This window comes from Mirounga leonina, unplaced genomic scaffold (assembly GCF_011800145.1).
Source record: "Mirounga leonina isolate KUSES-001 unplaced genomic scaffold, KU_Mleo_1.0 Mir_173, whole genome shotgun sequence".
Taxonomy (NCBI): domain Eukaryota; kingdom Metazoa; phylum Chordata; class Mammalia; order Carnivora; family Phocidae; genus Mirounga; species Mirounga leonina.
In genome coordinates this window covers 80,905,390-80,931,246 of record NW_023270447.1, presented here as the reverse complement: position 1 = coordinate 80,931,246, position 25,857 = coordinate 80,905,390, and the positions used below count along the sequence as shown (strand labels likewise).

Below are 25,857 nucleotides of genomic sequence, written 5' to 3'. Positions count from 1 at the left end.
CACTTACCTCCATTGAAACACATCAAAGCCTTGATCAGAGACAGTCTTGCTGTCCTTCTGACCTGCTTGTCCTGAGCCAAGCATAGCTTACCAGCCCTCACCGTGCTGGGATGTTTCAGACTGTGTGGAGACACAGGGAAGGAAGCAGGTGTGGGAGGGCGACAGGTAAACCTGGTGTGCTCAGCCTCCTTCTGGTGCCCTGCCCACCTCCTGGGGGGGAGAACAGGGGCAGGGTGGGCAGGTGGCCATCCAAGAGAATGGGCTCTCCATTAGGCCAGCTGTGTGACCTTGGGCTGGTGAGCTGACCCTTCTGGGCTTCTGCCTAGTAAAATGGGGATATTGATGCCCACCTTGCAAGGTCGCAATGCACAAAAGTGCACCTGGCGCATAATAAACGCTCAGTAAACAGTAGCTGTCATAACGTCACTTAATTTAGGCAAGCCACTGTTTCCGAGCCAATTACAATCAGCTTGCTTCAAACCCAGCAGCCGTTGGCCAAAACCTGGTTGGCTGGTTTCAATATACCCAGGAGTTTGAATTCAAAGGCTTTGGGGAGGGTTGGTTGAGCTTCACTGCTGGTTATTTGCAAAGTGTCCAGAGGCTCAAACCCAGCCCTAGTGGCTGGTTCTTCTAGGGACCAGGCTCTGGACTGAAGGGTGCAGGAGAACTGGCTGCTTCTTGCTTATCTGCAGAACAGCCTGGGAGAGAATGGCATTTTAGCCCTTCCTTTTCAAAACAAGGGTCTGTGGCTACAGTCAAAAACCTGTGGCTTAGCCACAGAGACAGCTAGAATGGCAGTCAGCCTGTAATGCAGAGAGGGCAGGTTGGGACTGACAGCCCAGGGCTCTACTCCAAGCCTGTCGTTATAAAGGAGCCATCAGCTACCTGAGCTGCCCCCTTGCTGTAGAATGTTCCAGTTGGGGTGATTGGGTGTGGGATGCTGCTGGACTCTGTAATCAGTATTGGAATCATCCTCGGGAGGTAGGCCTTCTCCAGCATCGTGGAACACAGCCGGAGAACGGCCAATTCTCTGCTCCAAGCAGACCCCACCCCCACCTGGATGAGCCCCAACTTCTGGCCATCAGTTGAAAGCAAGGACGGAGCAACAGAACTTGGAGAGGAGACAAAGAGGAGAGCGAGGAGGCCAGTGTGCTTGGGGCTTAATCGGGGGGCCTGGGCGTGACCCACGTGGCTGGCAGAGGGACAAAGCTCTATGGTTTTTCTTTCCACCTCTGCTGTGTGAACTCGGGTATGCTGTTCGCCCTCTCTGGGCCTTTTCTGCCTCCTCAGAGAAAGTGAGAGAGTCGGCTTGGCTCTGAGCTGCATAAGATGACAAGTAGGTTTTTCCACTGCTGTGCCCACAGCACCCGGCTCAATGGCTGTCACGGTAGGCCGCCTGTAAATAATTACTGAATGAAGGTGCCCCCCCACCCCTTCTCCATGCAATTTTCCCAAAGGCAAGCTTTTGATTAGAGAATCGTTCCATGTCAGTACAGACTGTTCCTGATGCAAGAAACAGTCAGTATGTATCTGATTTTAAAAAGCATTGATCCAGCCTGTTTGGATCTTAATGAGGCAGAGACAGGGAGAGGAGCCTTCAGTCCTCCATCTCTCTCTGAAACTGCTCTCCCACCATCGTGGAGCTGACAGGAACAGCAACTCGCACCCCAACCTTGGGGCCCAAAGCCAGGACCACAAACACCTCCAGGACAGGGCAGGTAACAGAAGCGAGTGGGGCCGGGGGGTGGGGGGGTCAGGCTGAACTGGACAGTGTCTTCCCCGCCCACAGGGCAGTGCCCACAGCCCCCACCAATCGCTGTCGAAGAAAGTGCAGCCTGGTGCAACCAGCTCTTACCATGTTTTTTACAGATGAAGATCTAGATTTTTTTTTTTAATGTGAAATCACCTGATTTTTCAGTGTTGACAACTAATTCAACAATTAAATGGAAAAAATGACTGGCTGAGGCAGAACTTTCTGCAGACTGGATTCGGTCCGGCCCCTGAGGTCTAGGGGGTCTCGGACAGGAACCTAGTCAAAGGGAGAAACTCAGCCCCTGCCCTCGGGCACCCATCAGTCTGATGGTAGAGACACAGCTCTGCCTTTGGAAATCCCCCAGTTCTGGTGGGAGATGAGAAAAGAGACAAGATACTTCTAGATACTTCAAGAGCTGATGGATTCCTGTCGACTAAGACCACAGTCACTAGGGAGCCATGGGATGGAGGGTCAGCCTGGACGAGCTGAGGGTGAACTGGGGCAATAGCTCTCCTACTTTCCTGCAAACGCTTGTAGGAAAGGCCGGATGTGGGTTGATAAGGGAGGTGGTCCCTGGCAGGGAGTCCAGCCAATGCCAAAACCCAGAGACAGAGCAGAGCAAGGCGCTGGGGTGGGAGGTAGCTGAACCTGGTAGAGATAAAGCCCGGGGAAGTCTGAGCCAGAAGGGCTCCTAGGGATCACTTGGCCCCATGGTTCCAATACACAGATGGGAAAATAGAGGTTTAAGGAAGGGAGAAACCTGCCCAAGACCATGCAGTGAGCCGGTCAGGAATGAAATTGCAGGAGACCAGGCTGGGGACGGGAAGAAGGCCACAGAGCACACCTAAGGGATGGCTGCTCAGCAGTTTACGGGGACGAGGAGCCTCCGGCTGATGACCTCACCCCCCACTGCCTTCCTGATCTGTGAGCTAGAGCCAGGTAGAGGGCACTGTCTTCAGCCATGGCTGCCCTTTGAATTAACCTTTAGACCGTGTGGATTAATAGTTCCATCCATCTCCTACCCAACAGGCTCCAGAAGTCTGGCCCAGTTGGGGGGGTGGGGGAGAGACTGTGGTCCAGAAGGGGCTGGAGACTCACTGAGAGCTGGAAAGGCTGCTTGCCAGAGTTCAGGGCTCTAGGGGGACCGGGAGGGAAGCTGCGCTGAGCAGCTCCCATGGCCGGCCAGGTGCCTGGGGCCACAGGTTTCGTGGGCATTGTGCCCTGGACTCTTTTCGGCAAGCCTGGGAGGCCAGGACTCTTGAGATCCATTTCACAGATGAGGGAACAGGGACTTGGCCCAGGCCAGTCCCAGAAGTGGGAGCCAGAAGCGGCCGCTCTGGGATTCTGCACTTCCAGAAAGGGAAACCTAGTGGGGTTCCACCCTTGCTTGGAGCCTTTGTGTGAGCCCTGCCCGTCACCCCTGCCTCATCTCCCCTCACTTCTGCCCCCCACAATAATCCCCCCAACCTTTTCCTCACTCTGGGCCTTTGCACGTGCTCCTCCTTCCTTCTGGAACACTCTCCTACTGTCTTCCACACAGCTGGAGACACTCATGCATCTGCAATTGTTACAGTTGGGGTGAGGAGAGAAAGAACCAGAAAAGACAATGGGTGCTGTATGGGCCTCCTGTGCCAGCCAAGCTGCCTGGATGATGGGAGCCGGCCGAGGACCTCTCCCCTCTGGGTTAATGAAGTCAGATCCCATGTCACATCCTTTAAAAATGTTCTCAGCCGAAGTATAAAGTGCATACAGGTGTGGAACTTAAGTGAACACCTGCACCCATAAAAGGTGCACTCATATCCAGGCCCCAGCCATTTCCAGCACCCAGAAGTTTCCCACGTGTCCCTTCCCAGTCAGCACTACCTCCCCCAAAAGGTAACACTACTCTGACTTCTGTCCCTAGCAATTCGTTTTGCCTTTTCTTGACTTTCATGGAAATAGGATCACAGAGGCTGTGACCTGCGGCAGATGGCGTTTTCCAGAGACGGACACAAAAATCTCTCCCGTTCCTCATGCTCTTCCCGCCAAGCGATGTTGACTCTCCTCCCGTGGAGCAGTGGGGTCTGTGTCCCTTCCCCTGGCATCCAAGTGGACCTTTATGACCGCCTCAGTGAACAGGATACGCTGTAAGTAATGCTGAATGACTTCTGAGTAGATCACAGCAACGCCCCGCACTCACCGTGCTGTCTTGGGACACTTGCTCTTGGGTCCCAGCCACCTGGATCCCAGAAAGGAGGGAGCCCCAGTGAGAGGATCCCAGAGCCTGCCGGCCATGTGAGTCATCCTGAAAGCAGATTCTCCATCCCCAGCTGAGCCACCTGCTGAAGCCCTGCTGAGCACGGACAAGCCAGCCCAGGTCCCCCCTGCACGTCCTGCCTAAATAGCATCTTACGAGCAAAATAAGTGATTGTTTTGTTTTATGCCACTCAGCGTGTTGTGTATCTATACAGTAACAGATACCTGAAGCATGGTCCTTAATAAGAAGATTTTAAGCAGAACAGCAGTGTCGAAGTGAAGTCTTTTACCCTCATATATAATGATAGACTGAACTGAGACTCGCTTAAGGAAAAAAAGAAGAAAGAAGAAGAATATATTGGTTCTCATAACTAATCCGCTCAAAGGGGGGCTTGCATTCGTTTGCTCACGGTGCTCTAACAAAGTACTACCTCCTGGGGGCTGAAACAACAGGAATGTATTGTCTGACAGTTCTGGGGGCCCAAAGTCCAAGATAAAGGTGCTTGGGGGGTTGGTCCTTCTGAGGCCATGAGGGAGAATCTGGTCTGGACCTCTCTCCTTGGCTTATAGATGGACTTCTTCAACCTGTGTCTTCACTCTGTGTGTTCCCATCTCCCAACATCCCTTTGGAAAAAAAAAAAAAAAAGGTTGTTGGTTTTTTTTTTTTTTAAGTAATCTAGACACCCAATGTGGGGCTCGAACTCACAACCCCGAGATCAAGAGCCCCACGATCTACCAACTGAGACAGCCAGGCGCCCTCTAACATCCCTTTTTTATAAGGACCCCAGTCACATTGGGATGGATTAAGGATCCACCCTACTCTAGTATGACCTCAACTAATTATATCTGCAACAACCCCGCCTCCAAATAAGGTCACATTCTGAGGTTCTGGGGCTTAGGACTTCAACATATGAATAGGGGCGGGGGGGGGTGGCATTACAACCCATGACAGGGCTAATTTAGTCCAGGCTTCTTCACCTCTCAGCTTTGCTTTCCAATGTTTGGGTCATTCTCTGGCCCCACGTGGTGGCCCCATGCTCCAGGCCTTCAGCTCTGGGTCTCAAGGACCAGCAGAGAAGAGAGGGGTCCCTCTGCACAGCCCAGTCCCCTCCCATCTCATAGCCTCGGATTGGGGCATTGGGCCATGGAACCACACTGCGGTCCATCCCTGCAGCCAAGGAAGGCCATGCTTTCAATGGTCAGCCTGAGTTCCCTGCCGACCCCTGGAGCATAGCGAGGGGTGGACATCACAAGCACAATCCCCAAGAGAAGAAAGCCACACAAGTGGCGTCCACCACAGAGAGAGGGCTGCTTTGACACATGGCTCTGGCCAGGGAGCAGAAAAGAGCAGGGGAACGTTGAAGGCCCCATGCCAACGTCCCCGCAGCTAGCAACATGCTCACGGGAGCGGGTCCTGCCATCCCCCGCCTCCTGGGTCACATTCCCATTCAGAGAGCAGCATGCTCAAAACCCAGCCCTGAAATAATGAGAAAAAATAATATTTAAAGGCACTTATTAAAGATACTCAGAAGGCCCTTCGAATGTCAAACAGCTGTGAGCAAACCCTAATTTGATGATCTACGTGTTAATGAATCCCAGACATGCAGATTAAATTCTCTTTAAATCGCACGTGGTTTTAAAATGTATTTCTCTCCGGCGTGTCTGGTTCGAAACAAGGTTAACCAAACACCTGTGAGGCAGGTCCGCTGATCCGGGGATGGATCTAGCAGGAGCTGAGGACTGGCCTGGCTCAGGCCTCGGGGAGCTGGCAAGGCGGATGAAGGCAGAGACACACAGAGAGGTAAGTTAGCACCAGCCTGGGCCAGCACAAGCCAGGGCCTGCTGTGATGGTAGCTTACTGCACACAGTTCGTTCACTTAGCAAATATTTACTGAGCCCTGACAGTGTGCCAGGCCCTGCCCAGAGCGCTGGGGATGCGGTCGTGACGAGGAAGTCACAGACCCCCCTCCCGCAAACATCCAGGTGGAGGGGACAGACAGTAAAGAGGGAGGGAGGTTGCTAATCAAGGTGATTTCACACTAGGACAGCGACGGCGCTATTAAGGGAAGACACACAGCAGCATGATATGAGAAGCAGGTGGGGATCAGAGAGACGGGGGACAGGAGGTTGTCCAAGGAAAGGAGTGAGACACAGAAAGGCCGAGAAACAGCAAGGGCAGAGGGCTGGGTGTCGGAACCGGCCCGATCCATTCAGGAATCAAAGAAGGAGAGCGAGTGGGGTGCAGCCCATGGCAGGTGCATCCGAACAGCACGGTGCCAGGAGACCGAGGTGAGATTCAGAAAGAGAGATGTATCAAAAATACACGTGCATCCTGGGAGGGGGCAAGGCGGGGCGGGGCACACTCTGTCACTCAAGCCAGGCTGGTTATTTCGGTGAGTCCCCTCCAGGAAAAGTCCTCAAGCTGCACACCTAGGGTCCGTGCACCTTCCTGTAGGTACATTATCCCTCAATGAGATGTCTACCAAAATTTAAAAATTTACGTGCGCAGGAAGCAGCCATGCATTTGTTGCAAAAACACCTGCCAACCAACACATAGAGCTTCATCCGTCGCAGTGGCTGTGTGGGAGGGATGAGGATGAGCATGTTTGTAACAAATCTTCCCAAAGCGGCTGGACACTGTGGCGAGTGACTTCGGTGCATTAAGTCACCTATTTGACGTTCCCAACAACCCTGTAATCTCGGTAAAGCACGTAAGCGCGGGATGCTGGCCCTGTTATCCCTCTGATAAGGAGTGAACAAACGTGTGAGTGAGCGAGTGAGCGAGCGCATGAGGACGAGCCCTGGCTGGGGGGAGGCAGGCAATGAACAAGTCGTCCAATGTCTCAGTAAGGTGACCTCAGATGTTGGGGTGTGCTCTCAGCCTCTCAGCAGAGATGCCCAGCAATGGGGCACTCCTGCCCCCATTGGACAGATGAAGAAACTGAGGCCCAGGGGGGAGGGGAGAAATGACCTGTCCCAATCAGGCAGCTGGAGAATGGAGGTGCTGGGATTTAGCTCTGGCCTGGCCTTATCCCAAAGGTGGAGAGTTTGCCCTTGACACTGTGGGGACCCTGGTGACTGCGGGAGGCCAGGGAGTGACAGTGCTGAGGTGGCCTGAGGACGCCCAGGAGCAGCTCCGTCTCAGGGTATCAGATCGGGCGGTGGGCCAGACATTATCTGCAGCCAGTTCTCCCCGAATCCCAGTGATGGGGGTGCCGGGAGATCCCACCTATTTTATGGATAATGGAACTATGACCCCAGGGCCTGTTGGGGTCGCAGGGCCAGCCAGTGACAGCAGTGCCCTCATGTGGGCGACCTGGGGCGCCTTCCCTCCCTGACCTCCCCTGCACCTCTGCAAGAGCTCCTCCCCACTCAGGCCTCTCCCACCGCAGTCCAGCTGCTTGTTTCTCTGGCTGTAACTCAGGACCAGGACATTGAGAAGCAACTCGGGACCCTTCAAGTCACTCTCAGCAAGCAGGAGCCACCTGCTAGAACCCTTGTCTTTCAAGGTTCAGAGAGAAATAAAAATAGATGGGAGACTGGGAGCGTCATCATCCCCTTCCTCTGTCATTCCCACGGCTGGCTTCGCTGGGCTCCTAATCTGTCATGCTGTCACCAGGATGTGGTGGCAGATGTGGGCCGTTTGGGGCACCTGTCCCTGGCCGCGAGAAGCTTGTGGAAGTGATCAGGGCCAGCTCTCAGCTTGACCAGAAGGGGGCTGGGGCGTCCAGGCGGGGGTCTTACCTGCGGGGTCTAGAAAGCACACAGCCCTGGCCTTGGAAGCTTCCGTCAACAACTTCACACCTGCTCATCAACAGCCCTTCGGAGGCACCTATTCATAAAATAGGTGGGGTCTCCCAGCAGCCCCATCACTGGGATTCGGGGAGAACTGGCTGCAGATAATGTCTGGCCCACCGCCCGATCTGATACCCTGAGACGGAGCTGCTCCTGGGCGTCCTCAGGCCACCTCAGCACTGTCACTCCCTGGCCTCCTGCAGTCACCAGGGTCCCCACAGTGTCAAGGGCAAACTCTCCACCTTTGGGATAAGGCCAGGCCAGAGCTAAATCCCAGCACCTCCATTCTCCAGCTGCCTGATTGGAACAGGTCATTTCTCCCCTCCCCCTGGGCCTCAGTTTCTTCATCTGTCCAATGGGGGCAGGAGTGCCCCATTGCTGGGCATCTCTGCTGAGAGGCTGAGAGCACACCCCGACATCTGAGGTCACCTTACTGAGACATCGGATGACTTGTTCATTGCCTGCCTCCCCCCAGCATGTAAGTTCTGTGACAGGCAGGGCCCCGGGCCAACCAAGGGCCTAGACCCGCACCTGCCTTCGGGTAGACGCTGAATAAACATTTGCCGAGGGGCGCCTGGGTGGCTCAGTCGTTAAGCGTCTGCCTTCTGCCCAGGTCATGATCCCAGGGTCCTGGGATCGAGCCCCGCGTTGGGCTCCCTGCTCAGCGGGAAGCCTGCTTCTCCCTCTCCCGCTCCCCCTGCTTGTGTTCCCTCTCTCGCTGTGTCTCTCTCTGTCAAATAAATAAAATCTTAAAAAAAAAAAAAACATGTGCCGAATGAGAGAGTCCCTCAGTGAAGGAGGCAGAGCGTCTTTCCATTTGCCGACAAGGCAATCGAGCTCAGAGGAAGAGCATTTGAACCTGGGCTTGGGAACTGCCAGCACTGTGCTGTTCTCCCGGGCCAGGCCGGCCCTCAGGCCCGGGAGATGTCGCCTGAGAAGGGATAGAGCAGGATGAACCATGCATGCAAATGACGATCCAGTATCACTGGGGCTGGCTTCCACTCTGTCCCGGGGCCTCTGGGGGAACTCTGGGACGTGGCTGTTGGAAGCTCTGCTGCACGCTGGTCCCTCAGGAGGCCTCTGGGGGTGGGATGGGGGAGACCCCCGGAGGAGGTAGGGGCAGGCCAGGTTATGACACTGGCTGGGAAAGGCTTCAGCTCTGCAGGGGCAGGGCTCCTGGGGGGCAAGACAGAGCATGTCTGGAAGTTGCACACGGCCCTAGAAGTGGGGGTCACCACTTTGCCTTCTCTCAGCAGCCCCTGAGACTAATACAGGTCCAGAAACTAATGAACTTACCATCTCCCAGCACAATGGGGAAACTGAGCTCTGGGAGGCCTGGGGAGGGGCGACGCACCCAAGGTCACACAGAAGCAGGACTAGCACTCTCTTGAGCCACCCTTGGGGACACCGAGGACACCCCATTACAGGGGGGAACAGCATCAAGCTCTGCAAGAATGGCTGGGAGACCCAGCCGCACCCAGGCCTTTGGCTCTGCTGCCCCCTGATGGTCACTGGCTTGGGTCTCCAGCTCAGGTCCCTGGCATGGTGGTGGGCCGGTCCCCGGCCAAGGGAACAGAAAGAATATAGGGAAGTGGGGGGCCAAGGAGGGGGAAGATGTGAGAGGGCAGTGAGAGCGTGACAGGGAGAGATAGAGGCTTGGCCCACTCCCTCCAGACAGAAAGCGGTCCTGGCAGGGAGAGGGGAAGCCAGTCAGCGTGGGGGACAGGAGACCCAGGAGTCCCAGCTGCCGTAGATTGGAGGGTTTTTTTATTTTTTTTTTTTAAGATTTATTTATTTATTTATTTGAGAGAGAGAGAGAGAGCGAGAGAGACAGAGGCAGAGGGAGAGGCAGAGGGAGAAGCAGGCTCCCCGCGGAGCAGCCAGGCTTTTCACTCCTGGGCTTCCTTTCCCACATCTCAGCTAACCAGAGCCCACGGGTCTCAGAAAGGTGCCTCTGGCCCCTTGGCCCCACCTGTCTCCCTGACAGGCCCTGGACAAAAGTGAAGCCACATGTGACCAGCCCAGATTCTCCAATTGTTGGTCCTTCACACATATTTCAAGAACGCCCCAGGGGCCATGTACTGGGCTGATTCCCACACTTAAACAAAAAAGTAGGTGAGAACAGCCTTAAGAATCAGACAAACCTAGAACAAAGCAGACCCCTCTAATTCCCAAGCATGAGACTACAGGCAAGTCACCTAGGCTTTCTGTGCCCCGTATAACAGCTAAATCCCCAAGTGTATGCAGCCCCTTCTAAGACACCTCCTCTGTACCCCTGGGCACCAGCATCCAAGGCTGAGTCTGGTGTGGACTGAACAGTGGGGCTGGTCTCAGGGCTCTGTGAACTCAGACGGTCTGCCCTCTAGGTCCACAGCTGATAGGCTGGGTCTGATGCCCTCAGCCACATAAGAGCCTCCCAAACTCTCTGGACTCTGCTTCCCCCTCTGTTCCCAACTCTGAGCTGCTTCCAGGCTGCAGAGAAAGGATGGCCTGTCATTCGAGGATCAGTGGGATATGGACCTGTCTTTTGATCACTGGGAAGTGGCTTTTGATCGTCACTGTCGCCTTTGCCTGATGGCCCCCTGCACAGGCACCAGCCATCATACAGCTTTACTCAAAATCATTTCATCTCCCGGGACTCAAAATGACAACTGTTACCACTGTGTCTCAGGCACAGCGCTAGGACTTGCCACGTGTGCATTCAGCAAGTGTTTCTCGAGCACCTACTGTGTGCTGAGCTCTTTGCAGAGCACTTGGGAGAGAGCGATGACAAAAACAAAGATCCCTGGCCTTGTGGAGCTGATTTTCAAAGAAGAAAATTAAAATAATAATAATATAACAAATAATGATAAGATAATAATAGTAATAAATAAGTACATTAGACCGTAGGTGGTAAGCACTATAGAAAAAGGAAAACCAAATAGGGAAAGAGGATGGATATTGTTAGGAGAATTTCCATTTTTAATAAAGTGGTCAGGGTGGGCCTTCTGGAAAGGTGACTTTTAGCAAAGACTTAGAGGAGGTGAGGGAATGAGCAAAGCAGATATATGGAGAAGGTGTGACCTGTGCAAAGGTCCTGAGGCAGGAAGAAGATGCCACATTCCAGAACAGCAAAAAAGCCAGTGTCTGGGACAGGGAAGAAGTAGCAGGAGACAGGGCCTTGTAAGGGCTTTGGCTCCATGCTGGGGCCACTGCAGGGTACTGAGCGGAGCTACACCAGGATGTGACTCACATGTTAAAGAGGTCCTTCTGGCTGCTGCGTGGGGAGTAGGGCTTGGAGGGTGGAAGCAGGGAGAGCAGTGAGAGGAGGCTACCCAGCAATGCAGGGCAGCAAGACGATGGTGGCAGAGACAGGGTGGTCCCTGCGGAGGTGGGGAGAGGCAGTCAGAACCTGCAGAAGTTTGGAAGGTAAGGCACTGACCCGACTCCCCGGCAGATGGGGTAGTGCTTTATTCCCTGCCCCTCTGAAGGGGGGCACGATTATTCCCATTTCAGAGTTAACTCAACTGAGACTGAAAACTGAAGTCTCTCTCTCCCCACTCACTCAGGGACGTGGCAGTCCCGTGTCACTTCGCAGTGAGTGGTGCTGCTGGTGTCCAGACGCCACGAGAGATGAGCACGGGGCCTCGGGCAGAGGGTAGTTAAGGGGGCCGACACCTGGCAGCCCAGCACCCCATAAAACGAGCTGGAGCATGAATTGATGGCCCATTAATGGCCCAGAGCTCAGAGCAGCCCTGTCTTCAGCAGTTTATAAACTCATAAAAACGCTGTGGTCACGGCCACACATCCCTGCCTCCTTTAGCTGAGAATGAATGGGCTTTCCTGGGGGAAGAGGCAACAGGCTGCGGGGGGGTGTGCCTGAGCTGGGGCAGTACTGGACTCCTGTGCCTCTTCCCTCTTTGTCGCCCGCCCCTGCCCCACTTCCCATCCCTGCCTCACTGCCCAAGGAAGCCCCTGGCCGGGGAGGACCAGGGAAGGAAAGCTACCCCTGGCCGCACCCACCAGGTGCCTGGGTGACCTGGGAGCATCACGGCATCCCCATAAGGTTAATATCACAGCCCCCGTGTGACACTGACGGATGACAAACTAAAGGCCAGAGCACCGAAGGACCTCACCCCACATACCCAAGTCAGTGTCCCTACTTTTATCCTCAGAGCCACACACAGTCCCCAGCCCCGGGTGCACGGATGGAAAGGGGGAAACGTGGCACAACGTGTGTGTGCCAACGCACACCCAGACGTGACCCCACCCTGGCATGACCCCCCACGCTCGTTCTAGGGACGGACGAGGTTGGGATCGGAACCCAACCAGCACCACGCTGCCCGCCTTGCCTTCAGCAGCACCCCTCCACGCATTCACTCGGCAAGCGTTCCCCGTGCACCCAGACGTGGCTGAACACTTTCTCCACCAGGCACGGTGCCAAGGCCCTATCAGTTCATTTAATCTGCCCAGTGATTTTACGGGAGGTACGCCGTATTCTTTTCCCTGACTTACAGGTGAGGAAAGCAAAGCACAGAGAGGTTAAGTAACTGGCCCAAGGTCACACAGCTGGTAAGGGGCAGAGCCAGACTTCAACCTCCCGCATTTCCAACCACAGCCCATTACATTACACTGCAGGCTTCCCTTCTTGCCGGTCTGGGCTGCTCATCCCCCCAAGGCTCCCACTCACTCCCCAGCATGGGACTCTCCGTCCAGGCCCCTGCGGAGGGGCAATAGGGGGATGCCTGCAATGCTGGAGATGAGGCGGCCGGGGCAGTCCCCACCCCCACCCCCACCCCAGGGTCTGATAAGGCTCTGCTCCCACTCCAGGTCACCCCAGGGGGGCAGTGGAGCCCCCTGCCCTGGAGTGACTTCCTCAGGGGCACAGACATCCAGGGCCAAAGAAGACAAGATTCAGCCCACACCTGAGACAGGTGGGGTCTTGGCGCCACCTTGTGTCCTTTCGCAGCTCTGTTGCTGGCCACACAAGCAGGATAGGACATGGGCTGGGTTTCTACACCCAGACTCAGACCCTTCCACGCCACCTTCAGTTTTTGCTACAAACTCTTTGCTACCCAAGCTCAATAATTATTGACTCCATACATTGTTCTTTACGTCAACTCACTGTTTTACTTAGCTTCATCCTAGACAATAATTCCTGTGAAATCCCAGGTCTTATGGGCCATTGTGTTTTTTCATACTTTATCTTGTTTTTTTTTAAGATTTATTTATTTATTTGAGAGAGAGAGAGTGAGTGAGCTGAGAGGAAGGGCAGAGAGAGAGAGGGAGACAAGCAGACTCCACGCTGAGCAGGGATCCCAGGACCCCGAGAGCATGATCTGAATCAGACGCTCCACCGACTGAGCCACCCAGGGGCCCCCTATAATACACTTTAAAATAAATACTAAATACACAGTTTCAAAACTTTTATTCATGTGCCTTGTAAAATTGCACCCCCACTAGCATTTTGGGCAGCACCGCTCACTCAAGAGCTCGTCCCTTCCTTCGGCGGGTCAGTCAATGAGGGTGGTTTGGCTCTTATAAGGCAGGGAAGTCAGACGCTGAGGTCCTCACCGAACTCACAGCCAAGTGGCAGAGCCAAACATTAATCGAAAAATCGCAACAATAGTTTAAAAAATTATGACAACAATGTTATTAAACTATAAAACTGGTTTACTGGAAGGAAGTAGAACAGACTAGAAATACTAGAAAGCCCACAATAAGAGGATTTGGCCTGGTAGGGGAAGTCAGAGAGGGTTTCCTGGAGGAGGTGGTGATTGAGCTGAGATCTGAAGGAAGAGCAAAAGTCAACTAGGGGAAGAGGGAAGGAAAGAGTGCTCTGGGCAGAATGACCAGTGTTTGCAAGATCCCTGAGCCTCTCCCATGAGTCCTCAGACCACACCTTAGAACTTGGCTCACTGCTCATGGGCAGGGTGGGATTTCTGTCTGTGGGGACTCCTTCTTTTGCCTTCCTTGCCTCCAGCTCCAGCCTCTCTTCCACCCACATCCCCAGCACTGTCAGGGCATTTGGTCTCTTTCCTTTTCATCCCTGAACTCTGCAGTTTGGTTCTCAGGACCGCCCCTCCCCCTCATTTCCAAATCAGAGAAATAATTTCATAGATGTCAAGTTACTTTCCCAAAGTCACACAGCTTGGCAAAGCCAGGATTTGCACCTGGACCCGGAGGCTGTGCACTCTTGCTACATCAGGCTACCCCTCAACAGTCTCCCAACCCTTACTCCTGTGGAACTCCAATCAGGAGACCTACGAGCAATGCTTGACTTGCTGAGCAAATGTGAGCAGGTTACTGCCCCTCTCTGAGCCTCAGTCTCTTCATCTGTAAAATAAGAGGTGTGTACAATAATACTACCTAACATGTATTATTCCCCACATCGACTCTTTAAAGTCACCGCTAGTGTTATTCCCATCTCATAGATGAGGAAACAAGCTCAGAGAGGTTTAGTGACTTGTCCAAAGTCACACAGCTGGTAAGTAACAGAACATCATAGAACTTTCTCTGAGGTCCTTTCCCGTAATAATGTTCTCAGCCTGAATTTCCCAAGGAGTCCCAGCTTGTCCCTGGAATGTCAACCCACATCTGGTCCCTAATCCAGTGCTGCCCACGTTAGTCCATGCCCTGCTGTCCGTGGCCATGATGCTTCTCTCTCCAAAGAGGCAGTGGTCCAGAACACTGCCTGCTCCCACTCCACCAGGTCCATGGTGAGCCGAACAGGGGCCCTGGGGTCTTGGAGAAGCTCGTCGCTGCTTCCCAGGCCACCCAAGCAGCTTCCCTCCAGACCTGCCTCCCAGAGACGTATTGACCCATTTAGAGACCCTGGGGAGAGCATTTGCTCTTCCTAAGAGGTCCCATTCTTCTGGCCCCCAATACAGGGTTTGTTCCTGGCATTGGAAAGCACTTAATTGCCATCTCCACGGCCTTCTGTCAAAGCTGCCTTTGCTCCCAGGCTCAGCCCGGGCCCCTTTGGGAGCCCTGAGGCAGCTGGGCTGAGCTGCTCTGGCCGGGGGCAGAGCCAAGACATGAGTGCAATTCCGGTCGGGGTCTCCTCTGGGGCCCCAGGATGTTGATCCAGCACAGGCTTTAAGACATGCCATCAGGAAAGGACTATACAAACCCTCTGGCCAACACTGGGAACTGGCCCAGGCCAAGTATGCCAGCATGGCCCCTTTCCAATGAGAGCCCCCAGGTGGATGAGAAGGACTGAGCCTCTACCTTCAGGGAGCCCCGGTTAGATGCAAGAAACCAAGCTTCTGCATTTGCTAGCCTCAGCCTCGAAGGAGGCTGGACACCAAGATGAAAATCGCACCAAAACAAAGCTACAGATAGACAAAGCCAAACAAAGGCCCCGGAAATGGAGCCTGGGCCACGTGAGCTCAGGTTTAGACAAGAGTTTGGGGTTTATCACGGCTGGCTCCATGGGGGAGGTGAACACTGCCCTGTATTTTGAGCAAGGGATTGGCCAAAAGCATAAGGGGAGCTTCTTGAGAAGGAACACCCTGCACAAAAGCTCAGGTTTGGAATGAGCTGAGCAGCTGGGCTGTTGGGGGTCAATCTTAGCCTGCTGAAGAAGAGCTGAGTTTTACTGAGCACTTACTATGTGCCAGCTCTGTTCTAAAGGCTCCACGTGCATCATTTCACGTGGCCCTCATGGCAACCCTGTGAGACAGGTGCTACCATGTCATCACCCCCACGTTAAGATGGGAAACGAATGCACAGAGGTTAAGTAACTTGCCCAAGGTCACAGCTGGTAAGTGGCAAAGCCAGGAAGTTTCCAAGGAATGACCCAACGTAATCTGTCTGTGTTCCAAGCAGCACCTAAAGCCCAGAGAGGGGCAGCAACTTGTTCAGTGTCACATAGCTACCTGGTGTCTGAGAGGTAGAGCCAGAATGTGAGCCGAGGTTGGAGCATCCTGGAATGCAAGGCTGGGAAAGATGATCAGGAGCATGGAGATCGACCCTCTCTGTCCTGATGGATCCACGGAGCAGGTAGAGGTGGGGTGGGCGGGCAAGAGCAAAGTGGAAGGCTCGCGGCCAGCAGGGAGAGAAGTGGCCACATTGCTGGGGAAGTCTCCGTCCTGCCACAGCCATCTGTCTGAGGTCAAAAATAGCACAGAATTAAATTCTCAACACAGGCAGAAGATGAAAACAAGACACTTCACCAAAGAAGGTAGTCCGATGGCAAACAAGCACAGGGAAAGAGGTTCAACCTCCTTTTGTCATCAGAGAAACACCAGGGAAAACCACCGAGAGATGTCCCTGGATGCCTGTTCGAATGAGCACAGTTCAAAAAGGCTGAGCGGACCCAGTGCTGGGGAGGAGGTGGAGGACCCGGCACCCTCGTGTCCTACTGCCGGGAGTGCAATGAACAGCCACTTTGTAAAGATTTGGCAGTTTCTTTGAAGTTAAATTTAGACCTACTACACGATCCAGCCTTGGGTGTTTACCCAAGAGAAATGGAAGCCAATGTCCACACACACATACACACACACACACACGGGCAGGCATGCACGTTGCAGCTTTATTTAACTAGCCCCAAACTGGAAACAACCCACATGCCCATCACCAGGTGAATGGAAGAGAGGGATTGTGGCATATCCACCAGATGGCAATAGAGGGTCATCAGCAGCAACAAGGAACAACCATTCATAGACCTGAGAACGTGGATGAATTTCCAAATGGTTATACTACAGAGGGAAGCAAGACTAAATGAGCACGTACCGTACCGTCCCATTTATAGAAAATGTAGAAAATGCAAGCTCATCTCTAGCGACGGAAACAGATCAGCGGTTGCCAGGTGACGGCTGGAGGACACGGGGCGACAAAGGGGCACAGGGAAATTTTAGGGGTGATGAGTGTGATTTTGGTAATGATTTCAACAATGTCCACGTATGTCAGAATTTATCAAATGGTACACTTTAAATATGTGCAGTTTACTGTGTATCAGTTATATCCCAATAAAGCTGTTTAAAAAAACAGTCCGGGAGGCGCCCAGGTGGCTCAGTCACTAAGCGTCTGCCTTCTGCTCAGGTCATGATCCTGCGGTCCTGGGATCGAGCCCCCATCAGGCTCTCTGCTCAGAGGGAGGCCTGTTTCTCCCTCTGCCTGCCGCTCCCCCTGCTTGTGCTCCCTCTTTCTCTCTCTCTCTGTCAAATAAATAAAATCTTTTAAAAAATAAAAATAAAAAAAACAGCCCTGTGTCGAGCAGCCCCAAGCTACAGAGAGATGCCCCTGAACTAGAGAGGTCTAAGGAGGGGGCACCTATAGACCCTCAGGGATTCACCAGGCCCCACGTAACCCCAACCTCCACCTCAAAGCCTGGGATTTCCTGGGGGGGCTTACAGGTTAATCAGTGCAACCCCTTTTGGTAGAAATCCACTGCATCACAGCTGTTTCCAGACTCAGGCCAGGGGGAAGTGCAGCCTACAGGGCATCCCCGCCCGGCCAGGCCAGAACTATGGTCATTGTTGCTAAAACAGCCCATGGCCCAGCGCTGGACGCACACCTGGTCCAGGCCCGCTCAGATGACCAACAGGCTTGGGTTGTTCTGTCTCGCATTCTCTGGCTGTAAATGGGAGTAATAATGTCAGATGCTTTCGGAGGATGCTTTCGGGAAACTTAGTTCAATCTGATTTCAAACCACAAAGGGAATCCATTGGCTCACATAACTGTGTAGCCTGGTATTAGGTCTGGTCAGGCCAGGTTTGATCCAGCGGCAACTCAGGGGTATGACCAAGAAACTGGTTTCTTTCCATCTTTGCTCTCTGCCTTTTGAAGTGAGGCCTTCTCCCTAAAGCCGGCAACCCACGTGATCCCCAATGGGGACCAGCAGTGGGTCAGCAGTTATAGGCATCCTTGTTCATACCCTGTGTGAACCAGAGGGCATCTTTTTCCCAGTATCCCCAGCCCAAGTGAGTGTGTAAGCATCCTCCAGCAGGCAGCCCCATTGCCCAGACAGGTGCAGGTATGAAAAGTCCACATCCCACAGGAACTAAAATAAAGGGCATGTTCTGGGGATCCAGGCAGGGGAAGGAGATGGGGGGAGGCCTGAGCGGGTGGAGGGAGGGATGGAGGGAGAGCAGAAGCAGTGGCCAGAACTGACCACAGCCAAATCTCTGGTTAATCCAACAAGGATCCTGGGAATCAATGGAGGTTTCCAATTTGTCGGAAGACGGTAGCTGAGCCAGACAGAAACCACTCTCAAGATTTGGATTTTTAAACGTATCAGAGAGGGTGCGTTTGAGAACAGAGACGAGTGTATGAAGCATCATGTGGGTCCTTGGGCAGTTTTATTGTAAATTTCATTTCATTTTAATTTTTGAATCGCTAATACATCCACATGCTTCAAAAACCAAAAGACATAAAAATGCATGTAGTATAAAGTTCTCCCTGCACCCTGTCCCCCATCCACCCATTCTCAGCACCCCTCCCCTGCAGGGGACCCCTGTTCACAGTTTCTCATGTATCTCTACAACATTTCTTCTGAATACCCACACCAATAAGAACATAGATTCTTGGCCGTCCGCCTTTTGGCACAAAATGTAAAATATTGAAAACAGTGTCTTTCCTCTTAATTTTTTTTCTCTTGACAGTGGCATTCCATTGTATGGATGGACCATAGTTTAACGAATCAGTCTCTTATTGCTGGGCATGACTGTTTCCAACCATTTGCTGTTGTAAACAGTGCAGTGGTGAACAACCATGTCATGTGTGTGCAGGTAAATCCGCAGAGGTGGAGGTGACAGAAGGAGAAGAAGAGAGAGAGAGAATTTTAAGCAGGCTTCACGCCCAGCACGTGAGCTCAATGCAGGGCTCGATCTCATGACCCTGAGCTCGTGACCTGAGCCAAAATCAAGAGTCCGACGCTGAACTGACTGAGCCACAACCCAGGTGCCCCTTTTTAACCTTATTTTTATGTAAGTAAATGAATCAGTCTTTTTAATAGCTTCTAGATTTTTGAGTTATAATTAGAAAGTCTCCGCACTTGGAAGTCATAAAGGAATCCGTCCATGTTTGTTTCTAAAACATTCATGACTTCATTTTCAGATTCCTGTGTAATTTGTTTTAGTTTAAAATAGGAATCCAGATTTTTTTTTTTCTAGGTGGCTCTCCAGTTGTCCCACACCGTTTGTTGTATAATTCAGCTTGTCTTCACCGGTTCAGGCTGGTGACTCTGTCAAACACTAAATGCCCATCTGAATTTAGGTCCCTTTCTAGTTTTTCCATTTTATTTCATTGGTCCATTTGAGAATTCATGAGTGAAAACCACATTGTTTTGATGATTGACGCTTCATACTATGGTTAGTCCTTTCCATACGTACTCTCTTTTTTCTAGAGTTTTCCTCGCTGTGCTTATTGGTTAATGTTTCATAGGACCATTAGGATGAACATACCCAGTTCAGCAAAAACTATTGATATTTTTCCCAGGATCAAAGTACGTTTATCAATGAGCTGAGAGAGAATTAAAATTTCATGGGGTTGATTCCCCTTTCTGAAACATGATGTATCTTTCCACTTGTACAAATCTTTTTGTCCTTCTGTAATTCTGTTCATTAAAACACTTATTGAAATAAAACATATATCCAGAAAAGTCATAAATCGTTAAGGGTACAGCTCGATGACTTTTCTAGAAGCGAACGGCCCCGTGAAATTGCCACCGGATTGAGAAGTAGAAAATGGCCAGGGCCCCAGGAGCCCCCCTCCTGCCCCCTCCTCCACACCCACCCTCCGCAAAGGAGCTACTTTCCCCACTCCGGCTGTCAGGAGCATTTCCAAGCTTCAGATGTTGTAATTTAAATCACACTGTACCTACTCTTTGGTATCTAGCTTCCTTCCACACTGTGCTGGTGGGATCCATTCACGCTATTACTTGGTTCGTGTTCATGACCATGTAGTTTGTCACCGCATGATTATGTTACAATGGGCACAAGCGTCCTGCTTCTGATGGCTATCTGGGTTATTTCCAGGTTAGGGCCAGTGGGGATCGTGCTGCTATGAACATTCTAGCCCCCCGTCTTTTGGTGCAAATGTGAGCTCGTTTCCACTGGGCCCTCCTGGGAGTAGCACGGCTGGGTCATGGGGTATATGCATATGAGTTTTGGCAGAGACCACCAAATAGTTTCTAAAGCGCTGGTACTCATGTCCCCACTGGCCCTAACCTGGAAATAACCCAGATAGCCATCAGAGCATGATTATGTTACAATGGGCACAAGCGTCCTGCTCCAATCCGTTCTTCCCTTCCTCCTGGGCACATGGCAAGATGACTTCCCCCAGCCCCCCTTGTAATTAGATTAGGTCACGAAGCAGCTCACCTCACAGTACCTACAGGTGAGGCAGGTAGACTTCTGTTCTCCAAGCCAGTTTACGTGAGGGTCTTTCTGTTATGAGTTGGATGTCTTACCCTCAACAATGCAGGAATTGCCACCAGAAGAGGGGTACCAGCATGTGACACTGTCTTCACCATCAGGCAATGGATGAGTGATTCGCGGTGCTGCAAAGAGTCTCTGTATCTTTTATTTACCCTAATAAGGAAAGAGAATTGAGGTGTGTTTCTCCGTGCATTTCGTGTAACTTCCCCATCATAGACACACCCACCACGTTACCCAGGGCCTCGCTGTCCGTCCCTCCTGCCCCCTCCACTGGGGCTCACACACTCGTTTACTCCAAAGTGCCTTTCTTTGTCTCATTAAATACTTCTCTGGACTGAACTCCACATTGTCGACTATGATATATAGCAAGACGTCCATCTGCATTTGCCTACGATACCTCTGCTCAGCTTTTACTTTCAACTACTCTTCTTTTCTGAATTACTCCGGTTAAGGTTTGCCTCTTCCATGGGGCATGGAGCCGTATTTGGCTCCGGAATCCAATCTGATCACGTTTCTTCACCCAGGCAAAGAAACCCACGCACACGTATTGACGTGTCTAACATTGTCTTCTGTCCTTAGGGAGTTTTTTTTAAATCTCTGGTAACACAGTTTGTTCTCTTTGCTTTTAAATGCGATTCTTCCACTCTACAAGGAGCTTTGCACTTTCGTTTGTCTATAACTTTGTATATTTTTGGTTCACCGTGTCTTAGGAAATGAGAAGATGAACGTGTTTCTTCTTGTTTCTTCCCCCACCATCCCACTTTGAGGCACTGACGTTTCCTTTCTCGGTGATTTCCTGTATTCTGTTCCATGGTGTTAGACTTCTGTTCTGATTTGTCAACTTTGAATGGTGTTCTTTGGTCCCCAGCCACGACAGATGAGGCACTCAGCAAAACACACTCTTCTCTGTCCCGTCCTGACACTTCTTCTTGGATGCATCAGTTTTGCTTTGTCTCTTTTTTGAAGTGAACTCTACTCCCAACATGGGGCTCGAACTCATGACCCCGAGATCCAGAGTCACCGACTCTGAGCCAGCCAGGCGCACCTGATGCATTGGCTCCAACATCAACAAAATGACTGTCATTGACCTTGTCAAGATACCTCTCTCTGTCCCTCCATCCCCCACTCTCGTGTTAACCTCCATTCCAAACTTAACAGCAGTCAGGACACCCCAGTCCCCTGCCAGCCATGCGTGAGTGGCTGGAGCTCATCTTCACCGTGAGTTTCCTAGAGACGGACTCCGTGGGACCCACAGCACTCGCTGAGCTCTGTGATGGTCAGAATTGCCCCTGGGGTGCCGTGATACTTGAAGGACTGCTCAGCTCCATGTAAACTCCTGCGTCCCACTGTCTTCCCTCAGTTAGATCTCGTAGGCAGGCCCTCCTGTCTTACGATACCTTAACATTTCTGTTGTCCCAGTCCCTTTAGACTATAGACTGAGTAAGAGTCAGGTGCTCCTGGTCTGGCTATTTATATGCAACTCCTTCTGCTCTTGTGGGATCTGAGAGATAGAGATGTTACCACGTTCCGGGCGTGCCCCTTGCCGACAGGAAGTATGTTTCCCGAGACCTCCAGTGGTTGAACAATCTTGCCATCGATACCCTCGCGCATAGTTTCTGTGACCCTTCTCCCCATGTGGCTTTTATACCAATCATAGCTGCTGTGGACAGCCATTGTACATTATTTTTGAGTCTGTGTTTTCTGAATTCTAGTTTGGCTGAAGATGGTGTTTGTGGAGACCTTTAAATCACCTCTCGTATGATATCCAGTAGGGAGACCGTGAAAATTGCTGTCTCATGCTGACAAGCTCACAGCAGCATTCTGTCGAGTCATCCCAGCAGCTGCCCCTCCCTGTGAGCTACACTCCAGGTGCCTCGTACAGAGGTTACAGCTCCCACCTCCAACAAGGTACCCCCAGGGGCACCTTGTACCCCTAGGGCAGGAGATCTGTCTCCCCCCTCAGACCGGGAATTCTTAGAGGACCTGAATGATGTCTCCCCCTTCAGACCAGACAACTTCTGAAGGTAGAAGTTATGTCTTCTCCCACTGTCCCACATACACATACAAGTTTATAATATATTCTGAGTCCTGAGGAGAAAGTAAGGTGGGAAGGGGGAAGAAAAGTCATGGAGGCTACTAGTTTAGTTAGGGCAGACTTCTCTGAGCAAGTGATATTTAAGCAGAAAGCTGAATAACATGAGGGGCAGGCCATGTGGGCAAGAGCATGCCATGCAGAGGGAACAGCAAGTGCAAAGGCCCTGGGGCAGGAGAAGCATGACTGTCTAATGAATGGCAAGGGGGCCCGTCAGTGTGGCTGGAGTGGAATGTGCAAGGGGCAGGCGAGGTCTGAGAGGTGGGTCACTGTGGGCCTTGACACTGGTTTTGGCTTTACTCTAAGTGGGGTGAAAGCCACTGCAGGATTTTGAGCAGAGGAGTGACCTAATCCGACTTACTTTTAAAAGGATCACTCTGAAGCGACGTAAAGAATAGACTGTAGGAAGACAGGAAGTAGGAACAGGGCCAGTCTCACACGAATGAGTTTCTTGCCTTTGACGGTGACAGGGATTCAGCCGCTGAGGCCCAGAGGATGCCCCGCGAGCCTCAGGCCTCCGCTCAGCCAGGCCAAATCCAATGGCAGGAAACAAGGGGCCTGAGGACCAGTTGCTCTACCTAAGGGCAGGGACCTTATATCCTCACTCCCTTCTTTCCCCACTGCAATATTTGCCCTCCAGTGACCAGATACAGAAACCCTGGCCACGGGGAGCTTTGCAGGTGACTTTGGAAGCCACGTTCTGGCTCAGCTCTGCTTCGCGCAGAGAGGGGAGCGGGATGACCGCTAGGTGGCAGCATCGCTCCGCTGAGAAGGCAGCGCGGCGTGGGGAGGGGGACCTCTCTGTCCTCCTCTGCGACTGGCCTCTTGGGGCTCTTCCCTGTTGGGGATGACCCCAGTCAGCACGGTGACTGCTCCCGGGGCTTCTGAAACAATAAACGCCTTTCATAGCAATTGCCTCGTAGGACTCTCACAGCAAATCGTGTGGGATCGCCCCACTGGAACCTAGTAGCCCATTTTACAGGTGGGAACGGGGACCCAAAGAGGACACCGAGGCTGGCCCCAAATCCTTCAGTGGCAGAGCCCAGGACCTCCTCTCTGATCTTGCCACTCCTCCCTGAACCTGGAACAGTGGTGGGGAGAGCAGCGGGAGGCGGGGGATGGGGCTTTGCCTGTGCTGGTGCAGGGGTCCGAGAGGATGAGGAGCATAGTCCAAGTACACATACGGCCTTGAGAGCTGACAGTAGTGTACATCCTTGGGGACTCTTGGGGGCCACCAGACCCCCATCATATCAGCTGGTAGAGGGGTATCTAAAGTCAGCCCACGTCAAATAAAAATCAGATCAAAAGTCATGGCAGAGAAGGGATTGTAACTGCCTGTCTATAAACACTCAGTGAATGGTATTATTATCTGTCATCACTCAAAAAAAAGAGGGAGTGGCTCCCCATATGTGTGCCCCCCACAGACCAAGTCGAGCCCCCGTATTACAAGACACCAGGTACCTCTCCTTTAGCCCAGATCTTTAGATCTAAAAGATCTTGGGCGCCTGGGTGGCTCAGTCGGTTAAGCGACTGCCTTCGGCTCAGGTCATGATCCTGGAGTTTCGGGATCGAGTCCCATATCGGGCTCCTTGCTCAGCAGGGGGTCTGCTTCTCCCTCTGACCCTCCCCCCTCTCATGTGCTCTCTCTCTCTCATTCTCTCTCTCAAATAAATAAATAAAATCTTTTAAAAAAAAAAGATCTTTTTTTTTTAGATTTCATATATTTATTTTTAAGGAATCTCTACACTCGATGTGGGGCTCGAACTCACAACCCCGAGATCAAGTCACATGCTCCACCAACTGAGTCAGCCAGGCACCCGTAAAAGAACTTAAGTAACTATTAGATTACTATCTCTGTCCCTCACCAGACTGTTAGCTCCAAGAACAGGAACTGGCCTCTTTATGTTGCAAATGGTATCCTCACCTCCCAGCATGGGGGCGGGACGCGTAGAAGGTACACAAATGAATGAATGCATGCGGGGTGAATCAACGCATGCATGAACGTCTTGGCCCAATCCCGCGGCATCCACGGGGTCCATCCTGCCCCGGAGCTTTGCACAGCCCACAGAGGGAAGCAGTCTTTTGCTCTTTCAGGGGCAACTGCGTTCCAGGGACCCAGAACTGAAGTTGATGGGCAGACAGAGCAGAATGTGAGGTGGCCCAGGGAAGCCAGTCCCACTCCTGTTCCCCCCAGCTCCTTCCCTGGCTGCGTGTCATGCCCAGGTTGCAGGATGGAGAAGCCAGGAGAGCCCTGCTCATGAATTACATTCCAGGCAGTCTGCTGGGAAGATTAGGATCACACTGGTTTGGAGCCAGGGCTTTCCAGCATCTTCCTGCAGGAAAAGTGGTTCGGGGATAAAGAGACTCAGCAGCGAAAGGGAAGGAGGGGAGGAGAGGAAGAAGAGGGAGGGATGGGAAGGGGAGAAGGGTGAGAAGCCAGAGGGAAGAGAGGGAGAGAGAAAAAGTCAGAGAGACAAAAGACAACCAGAGAGATGAAGACCAGGAATCAGAGAGAAGGACAAGGAGACAGAGAAGTAGGCAGAGAGACAGCTGAGAGATACGTCACTGAACACAGCCCCGACTGCCTCTCTCCTCTATGTCCTGGATCCTAGGTGCTAGCATATGCAAATGTCTTTCTCTAGAAGATGAGACTGATGGCCTTAATGGTCCTGAGTCCCAAGGAGGAGAAGATCCCCTCCAAGCAAGGCCCAGCTTAGGAAAGACACAGCAAACCTTGGGGCCGATCCAGGGACTTTAGGACAGGACACCTGAGCCAATCATAAATGCTATTCTCTGGGTCTCCTTGTCGGAAGTGGGGAACCTCAAGGACAAGGGTGCCAGGGTCACACATGCCCACACTTGCTCTGTTTGCATTTGTTGCTGCCTGCATCCCGTTTCTCGCCCCTGAGACCCTTCGCCATTTCCCCACCATACTATAGGGCCTCGCACAGAATGAACTTTTGCCTCCAGAAAGATATGCTTAAATTCGATTTCAAGCCATAACATTGTAGAGGGGAAATGCCTGTAGGACTGGGATTCAGGACACCTGGCTTTTGACCCCTGTCAGCTAGGAACTCACTGTGTGGCCATGGGGTAGCCACATGGCATCTCTGGGCCTCGTTTTCCAGGCAAAAGAGGACACTGGAGTGGTGAGCCCCAAAAGAGTCTTCCAGCGCGAAGACTCCATAACAGCCTGCACCCCTCTTTGGAGGAAATCCCAAGCAAGAGAGCACTGGACTGGGAGTCCGGCATGCCCTGCCCCCTCGGACTTAGCTTACACCTCACCTCGTTCAGAGCCAGCAACTCTGGTTAAAATACAAGCATGTCTCCCACCCACGATGGCATCTGAGCAACCCCGTGGGTCAGGCTTTGTGACTAGGCCCATTATGCAGAGACAAAACCGGGGGTGGACCCAAGGTGACTCAGCTCAGGAGCAGCAGAGTAGGAATCAGATGGATGCGAGTCCACCCAGCTCCGCAGCCCGGCTCCCCCCTCCCCACCCACAGTGCAAGGCCTGAACCCGAAGAGAAAAACCTCAGAGGGGACACAGGGAAGATAATGGTCACGTGCACCCCAAGGCATCCCTGGCTCATCCCCCTGTTTTTAGGTCCAGGAGATTC

General features: G+C 52.4%; 1 long non-coding RNA gene across 1 annotated transcript in view; it reads right to left on the bottom strand.

Annotated features, from left to right (window-relative positions):
* Positions 1-4,313: 4,313 nt before the first annotated feature.
* The window catches only part of LOC118020323, a 24,628-nt gene continuing 3,084 nt past the window's right edge, over positions 4,314-25,857 (bottom strand). The window contains exons 2-3 of the long non-coding RNA XR_004681849.1: positions 15,643-15,872; positions 4,314-4,612 (exon numbers count right to left, since the gene is read on the bottom strand). This is a non-coding gene — a long non-coding RNA (uncharacterized LOC118020323). The remainder of the gene's footprint in view (positions 4,613-15,642; positions 15,873-25,857) is intronic.